This window comes from Pteropus alecto, unplaced genomic scaffold (genome assembly GCF_000325575.1).
Source record: "Pteropus alecto unplaced genomic scaffold, ASM32557v1 scaffold69, whole genome shotgun sequence".
NCBI classification, from domain to species: domain Eukaryota; kingdom Metazoa; phylum Chordata; class Mammalia; order Chiroptera; family Pteropodidae; genus Pteropus; species Pteropus alecto.
The window spans coordinates 1,070,572-1,078,527 of record NW_006494610.1 but is presented as its reverse complement, the minus strand read 5'-3'; the positions used below and the strand labels follow the sequence as shown (position 1 = coordinate 1,078,527).

At 36.7% G+C, this 7,956-nt stretch overlaps 1 non-coding gene across 1 annotated transcript; it reads left to right on the top strand.

Annotated features, from left to right (window-relative positions):
- Positions 1-6,987: 6,987 nt before the first annotated feature.
- LOC112474038 lies at positions 6,988-7,094 on the top strand. The gene has a single exon (XR_003044251.1). It is a non-coding gene; the product is annotated as a U6 spliceosomal RNA (small nuclear RNA).
- Positions 7,095-7,956: the final 862 nt, after the last annotated feature.

Here is a 7,956-nt window from a genome sequence, read left to right as displayed (position 1 = left end):
AAGAACTTTGGAACACTTATCTCAAAAAAATACCGATTGTGTCTACGCAAGTAAAGCAACAGAATAACATCAGATACACATCCAAGCAAAATAATACTCAAAGCTATCCAAGAGAAAAAATCAATTTAATTTTCTCTAAATGTGTACAACTCATTTGGACTTACCTTAATACATTAGCAAAAGCAGACCCTGAACCAATTCCCCAAAGAGCAAACTATACATCTATCAGGACTCTTTAACACAACATTCTTAAGAGGTCTTTCAAAATTAGCAAAACTAACTACAAACTTTTTATATGGGTAAACCATTTATTATGATTAAAGACAGTAGAGCTAATGCTAATGGTACAAATTAGGAAAAACAAGATATTCATGAATGGAATTCAGTTTTTCTATTACAAAGGATAATTATTCACTATTATATGGGGCCTAAGTCTTCTGGAGTATAAATTTGAATTCTATGGACTATTGGGGTTTAGACACATAGAGACATGTCTACAGATAGGAAAGGAGTTGAGACTAGCATGACCGGAAACAAATCAGACAGTAGTACCCTTGAGAGATAATTCGCCCTAAGAGAGAAAGGCATCTAGGGTCTAGAACTGCAAATTAGATTCGGCAAGGGGCCATAACTATGGGACCAATTAGGCATGACACATATACCATAATCAACCAGCTCTGAGATGCAGCAGTGGAGGACCTGCATTCTCAACTGCATTGCAAGATGGCAAAGTGTCAGCACCTCCAGTACTGAGAGGGAGAAATCAAGTTTCAACCTTTCTCGTACTAACACATCATAGTACTAACACTGCAACTTGAGAACAGGATGCCAGCCTGAAGTGACACTTTGATGAAGCTGTCAGGGACAACGGCTAAGTTCTGACTTGGTTATTGGAGTCCTGTCTCTATTATCCATGGTAATAAAAAAACAATAGAAGTATTCTTAAACACAGAAAATAAACCCTTTGGGGAATTACCAATGATAAAAGAAGGTAGACGTATAAGAGCCTTAGAAGTAAAACACAAAACATCTAGATTCAATTTGTATTCACAGGATGTTGAAAACTAGACCATTCACTGTTTGTATCTTTTCTGAAGTTTTTACAATGGTAAGATAATATTTTTATAAGCAGAAGAAAACAAAAATCTTAAAAAGAACAAATATATTCTGGTATAAGCTAGGGTTTTATTTTACAAACTCGATGAACATTTATAGAGCACTTCCCATGTACCAGACCCAGTGCTAACCATATCAAGATGTAAATGCCTAGATATATCAATATAAAAGTGACCTAGTCCCTGCTAGGGACTTCCCCACAGTTTCAGGGAAAGGCAATCTTAGTACAGCAATGGACTCTAGGCTTACTGGTATCACTAGTAATAAACAGTTCTGTTTAGAAGAGCAAAGTCAGGAAGCTGTGAGGTTGATCCAAAAAAAGAGAGGAACAAGTTCATCTGAGAATTAAAGTATGAGTCAGGTAGAATGGGAAGACAGCATAGTGAGCAACATGGAGGTATAAAATGATAGGGTAAGATGTGTTGGAAGTACTAACATCCTGGAATAAAGAATTGGTGGGGACACAGGCAGAATAGATCAACAAAGTCATTGTATGACATGAAACTAAGTTTGGGCTTTGTCCTTCAGAGAGTGGAAGACACTGAAAAAAACTTAAAACGGGAGCTTAACATAATCAGATTTCCATTTTAGAAAAATCAGTCTGTATACTATCTAATAGATGAATTTAATGATGGGGGCCAATGAAAGGAAATTGGAAGGCTGGAAGAATATCTAAGGAGATAACTGAAATATCCCAGGATGGAGACAATAAGCTCTTTACAGACAGGATGGATAAAAGAAGCTAATGAAATATGGTAGAAGATAGAATTTCCAGGAATTCATGACCAATAGAATATGAGGAGTGAGAGAGAGGAAGGCATTTAAGATGGACTTCTAGGATTCTGTTACTTGCATGACCTAATGAATGATGCTATTACAGAGTGGGAAATTCTACAGGAGAAGCAGATTTTTTAACTAAAGCAAAAACAGAGTGCATGTTCTGTATGTTGTATGCTGTTCACAATAATCAGTTGCTAAGGGATGCTATGTGGTTTTTTAGTCTTAGCATACACAAATGTAACTAACTATGAAAGACAAACAGTTTGCATCAGTGAGAAGAAAAAGGAAGGTATTTGTTTATAAAACTTCCGAGATAATTAACACTTGTGGACGACAGTCACTCAGGGTGTCCCTGGAGGACAAAGAAGAGCATCTAAAATGCTCATGGCCAGGAATCCAATGCATTTCCCCAAACAGAGCTTCCTTTCCGACTCAAAGTGCAGTCTGCCTGGGGTTTATTTTCTTGAAGTACTTGCTCAGTAGGGATCTTATAATCTTTGGTTTAAAAAAAAAATTATGAAAATTATGTCCTTTTACTATTTTAATAACGAGTTACATTTAATATTGTTTTAAGACAATAAAAAGAAATTTATGATTCTCATCTGATTTTCAGGCCATAGACCTCGTGTCTGAGGAAGGCTGTAAGAAACTATGGCCTATTAAGCATGGAATCTGTAAAACTAAACATACTAATTAATAACAAAAATATGTAACTTTCATTGGTAACATTAAGTCTGGAATTTTCTTCCCAGAAAATGAACAAGATGTAGTAGCTCTTTTTTTCTAAAATTGGTCTTCAAAGTAAAAATGTTAGTTAGAATTCTAGTTGAGATTTAATGTTAAAATTTATTTAGTTAATAAGAAGTCTTCTTTCCTCATGCTATTTTTTTCCAGGTGTTTTCAAGAGGCCCTTTGAAGAAGCAATAAATTATTTGATCTCTCATTTGTTGAAAAGAATCTTATAATTGGATAAATTACTGACTTGTGACCATTACACATGACCTGAGGCTAAAGTTCAGTATCTTCTCCTTCTCAGCTGATTCTACTTCTTCAGCTGGTCGGGGCTCATATTTATTGCTACTGAATATGTGACATTCCTAGAATTATTAATGGATACTCAACTGTGCCAAGAACAAATTATCAGTTCATGCAGCTACAAAATTATTGAACTGATGAGATCGCATGAATTTGCTAATCCCTTGCCCAGAGGCATGACCCACTGAAATGAGGCTCCCTCAGCAAAATGTCTGTGTTTCTAAACAACACTGAAAAGAGAGAAGAAGAGAAAGGAACATAGGTGCCAAAATTGTAGTAGTGAGGAAGCTGTTGATCTTCTTAGGACCAAGACCCACTTCTGCATGTCGGCTGCACCAGGGAGTGACTGACTGGACAAGATCTGAGACTCAGAACCATGGAGCTAAGCTTGAGGGTTATGATGACCATGTCACAGTGATTGACAAGTGCCTTGATACACGACCTGGGAAATTATTTTAGCCCTACTCTCATCTTGTAACTTGAAGTTCTACTATCACTGAAGATAAATATTAATGGATTTACGTAGTAGAATTATACAGTGTAAGAACTGAAAGGGTTTTATATTCATTTTTTTAATATGACCTTTTGAGCAAAATCCCTAACAAAAGTCCACCACGCAATAGGGGTAAGAGTTAAAGTGGGCTAGGGGGACCAGGAGCTGTGCCTTTTTGTTACTTCTTGCATCCTGTCCACAAGCCCCTGTAACAATCTTGGCTCCATGGGGCACAGTTTAAAAACTCCTCATGTACAGATGAGGAAACTGATCTTTATGTCAGGGATTGCTTATTCAAAAGGCACGGAAACCCACTCAAAGTCACTAACAGGGGAGAAATATTGATAACATAAGGAGGGACAGTGATATAGCACACAGGGAAAGTGAATGACATCTTCCCAGGCCCTAGAGCTGGAATCCCACGAGACAGAATCTAAGTGTATCCACGTGTTCTGTTTCTGCAGACAGATATGATGAGGCTGTGAACTTCAAAGTGGGTTCCTTCTTATTTTCTCAAATCTGGCAACTAGGCCCACAGCTGAGAACCAAAAGTGCTAAATGGTCTTCATTCTAATTTCAGAGAACAACCAGCTGTGGGGTCACACAGGGTATGCTGGGAGGTGCTTTTCAGAGGAACTAAAGCTACAAACACTCACTAGCTCACTACCAACACATATAAAAGAGGACCAAATGGAGGCTGATGGTCTCCTTTGGTCCGGGAAGTGTAGCATTTATAAAGAGCAACTATGCCCACATCATAGCTCACTTCACCTGAGCACAGATTCAACTCTTCACCTATTCTACATCCTCACTGAAAAAGATAGATTTGGCTGACACTGACCAGCTTCACTTTAAATTTATGAACACAAATGTTAAGTGAACTCTCAGCACTGGCTAACCTTTGTTTATTTCCACAGTAAGTTTGTTTTACCTCTTGTTAAAACTGCTATGTTATATCTTCCCCCTGTGCAAATCAGTAGTAACCCCTCCTACACTCAACTAGTAAAATTTCCTTAGGAAATAGATGTAATCAAAAGAGAACTGTCTCATCTTCTCAACAACAAATCTATCTATTAATGTACATGCATCTGGTACCCTTATCCTCTGCTTATTATAACAACAACAACAACAACAACAACAACAACAACAACAAAAAGCTGTCTCCATCTCTAAGGCCAACTCTTCTGTTTCAGCACTGAATCCCATTACTTTTCTACTCAAAGAGCTTTGCTCTTAAATTGTATGCATCTTTCCTGTGTCATCAATTTACCCCTCTCCTGCTGTATTTTTCCCATTAATATTCAAGTATTAAAAAATAAATTAAAATCATTTGAGCTAATGTTCCCCTCTAATGTTCAGTGAGGCCTATTTCTCTTCAACCCTTTAAAATGAAATTCCTCAAAATATTTGCCTACTTTGATATTAATCTATTCAGCTTTCTTTCAGTTAGTATTTGCATGGCATATATTTTCCCCTCCTATTACTTTCAATCTTTCTGTTTTCTTATATTTTTAGGCATGTCTTTTGAGAGAACACATAGTTGTTGTTTTTTAACTCAGTTTGGCAATCTTTGCTTTTAATTTTTTTAAATTTTTTTAATTGATTTATTTTTATTATAGTGATATTGGTTAACGAAATCCAGTAAGTTTCAGGTGTACAATTCAACAATAAGGGGGGTGTGTGTGTGTGTGTGTGTGTGTGTATATGTGTGTGTGTGTGTCTATTCACTTACCACCTTATATCTTGCATTGTGTGCTCACCACACAATCTTTGCTTTTAATGACAGCATTTAGATCATGTATATTAAATTTAATTTTTGACATATTTGGACTCCATTCTACTATCTTACTGTTTACTTTCTATTTTCCTGCCAGTTCTATATTCATTATTTATTTATTATATCGCCTCTTTCAAATTGATTGAGATTATTTAGCATTCCAGTTTCTTTCTCTATAAGTTATAGATTTTTTACTACTTTTAGAAGTTACTCTAGAGATTACATCATCATCAATTAAGCAAAGTCTGATATTAATTGACACTTTTTCCTTCTCATATACAATGTAAGAAACTTAGACCCTTTTAACTTCCATTAACCCTCTCTTGACATTGTTGTCATGTATTTTAATTCTATATACATTAAGACATAACGTGAATTATAACTACTGTTTTATACAATCATTTAGATTTATACACATTTACCCTTTTTGTTACTCTTTGTTTTTTCCTGCTTCCATTTGGTTTCATTTTCCCACTACCTGAAAAAAAAAAAAAATCTTTAGTGTTCCTTTGAGTTCATGCCTGCTGGAAAAAAATTTTTTTCACAAGTTTCTGGTGTGAAAATGTCTTAATTTCACCTTCATTATGTAAGGAAATATTTTCGATGTTTAGAAATCTAGATTGGCAGTTATTTTCTACAAGAACTTTGTAAGAAGTTCTACTGTTTCTGATGAAAGAAGAGAAATTTCTAAGAGTTAGTTTTTTAGGATTCCAACTCTAACTCTGGTGGAGAGCGACTGACTCTCCCCTGGACATACTCTGGATTACAAATTTTGTCCTGTTAGTCTCTCGAGGTTGTTAAAAGTTCTGTTCAGTTTCTTAACCTCTCAACTACCTCTTCTCCTAATGAAAAAGTAGACCTCAGTGCTGGGTTAACCTCTTGGGTTTCCTTCATCTTCCAAAACTTACTATTCTTCATCGTTTTATTAGCTATCCAATACCTTCAGGCAGGGAGTTTTTGAGTCTTGCTGTTCCAGTTTTTCTCAGGAGTGGCACATATAACTTAGGCAAGCATTACCAGAAGCGGAAACTCCTGCAGACAGTTGACTGTGTTCACATCCCTGTGCCTTCTTCACCCTTTTCTCTCTTCTATTCTGAACAGCTTTATCCTTCACCATTCGACTGCATCCTCTCTTGTCAAGATCACCAAGAGATTAAGTTTCAGTATTCACCTTTCTTGCTCATCCAGTAACATTTGACAAGTTTGATTACTCCCTTTCTTGAAACATCTTTTTGCTTGACTTCTGGGAAATGATATTCTCCAATATGCCTTTTGTTTCTTTTGATGGCTCCTCTTCCTTTTCCCATCATCTTAATATTAGTAAGTTTAACTCCTTGACCCCCTTCTCTTCTCTATCTACACCCACAATGTAGGTGATCTCCTTGAGACTTATGGACTTAAATATAAAACATCAAAACTATGTTGATGAGTCCCAAATTTATATTTTATTGCTAGACTTGACCTTTCATCTGATTTCTAGCTTATTACATCCATTTACATATTGTCTATGGCTACTTTTGCACTAAAACTATTTTTAAATAGCTGCAAAAGAGACTTTAAAGCCAACAAAGCCTGTAATATTTACTACCTCGCCCTTTGCAGAAAAAGCTCAATAATCCTTAGTTTAAATTGACACCTTTATACATATTTCCTTCCCACTCAAATGCCACTGAAATTAGAGTAAAGCTATGCCCAAAGAAAGATCCATAACAGACTGAAAAACAGTAGAAGGTGGCATTGGTGGACCGGGAAACCTGAGAAATTTTCAGTACACAAAAAGTATTTTGTGCTCACTTAGGCAGCATATATACTAAAATTAGAACGATATAGAGAAGATTAGTGTGGCCCCTGTTTAAGGATGACACACAAATTTGTGAAGTGTTCCACATTAAAAAAAAAAAAAAAAAAGTATTTTTGGAGGAAGCAGACAAGATCAGATCAACAGATAAACAAGTAGGAAAAACTTCAACACAGAATCCAAATAAAAGCTATATATATGAGTTTTATGCTCCAAGCTAATCAAACCAAATTAGTCCTGGAGAAGTCATTGGATGAGTCATTAAAGGAGCAGTAGGAAGATCTGGCCGGTGACACTTTCACCCAAAGATCTGAACAGTTGCCTGCAGGTTTCATTTATAAACAAAACTAAAACTCTTTGGGAAAGGCTCCTGGCTTCAGTGCTCAGGCCTGAGAAGCAGAGTTCAGCAAGATTTTTATAGTGACAGCTGAGGACAGAAAGAAAAGGTCATCCTGACTCGAGCACTTGCCACCAGGACAAAATGTCATGTAAAAGTTTCTAGAGTGGGAGTTCTGGAATCAAAGACTCCCAGAGTAGCTTCTGGGACTTGAAAGCAGGACATTGTACAAGGAAAGGATGGGAAGCCCACTTTTACTCAGTGGACAAGCTACTTACTCACTGCAATATATTAAATTGTATCCCTCAAAAAGATATATTGACATTCTAACCCTTAGTACCCCAAAATGTAACCTTATCTAGAAATAGGTGATTGTTGATGTAATTAGTTAAGATGGAGCAAAGTGGGCCCTTAATCCAATATGACTGGTGTCCTTATAAGAAGAGGAGAGAGACATACAGAGGAAAAAACCACGTGAAGACACAGAGGCACACAGATACAGAGGGAAGTTGACCGCAGGAAGCCAGAGGCAGAGGTTGGAGCCAATCAATGCCTGGGGCTGCCAGAAGCTGGAAAAAGCAAAGAAGGATCCTCTCCTAACGGCTACAGAGATTGCCTGG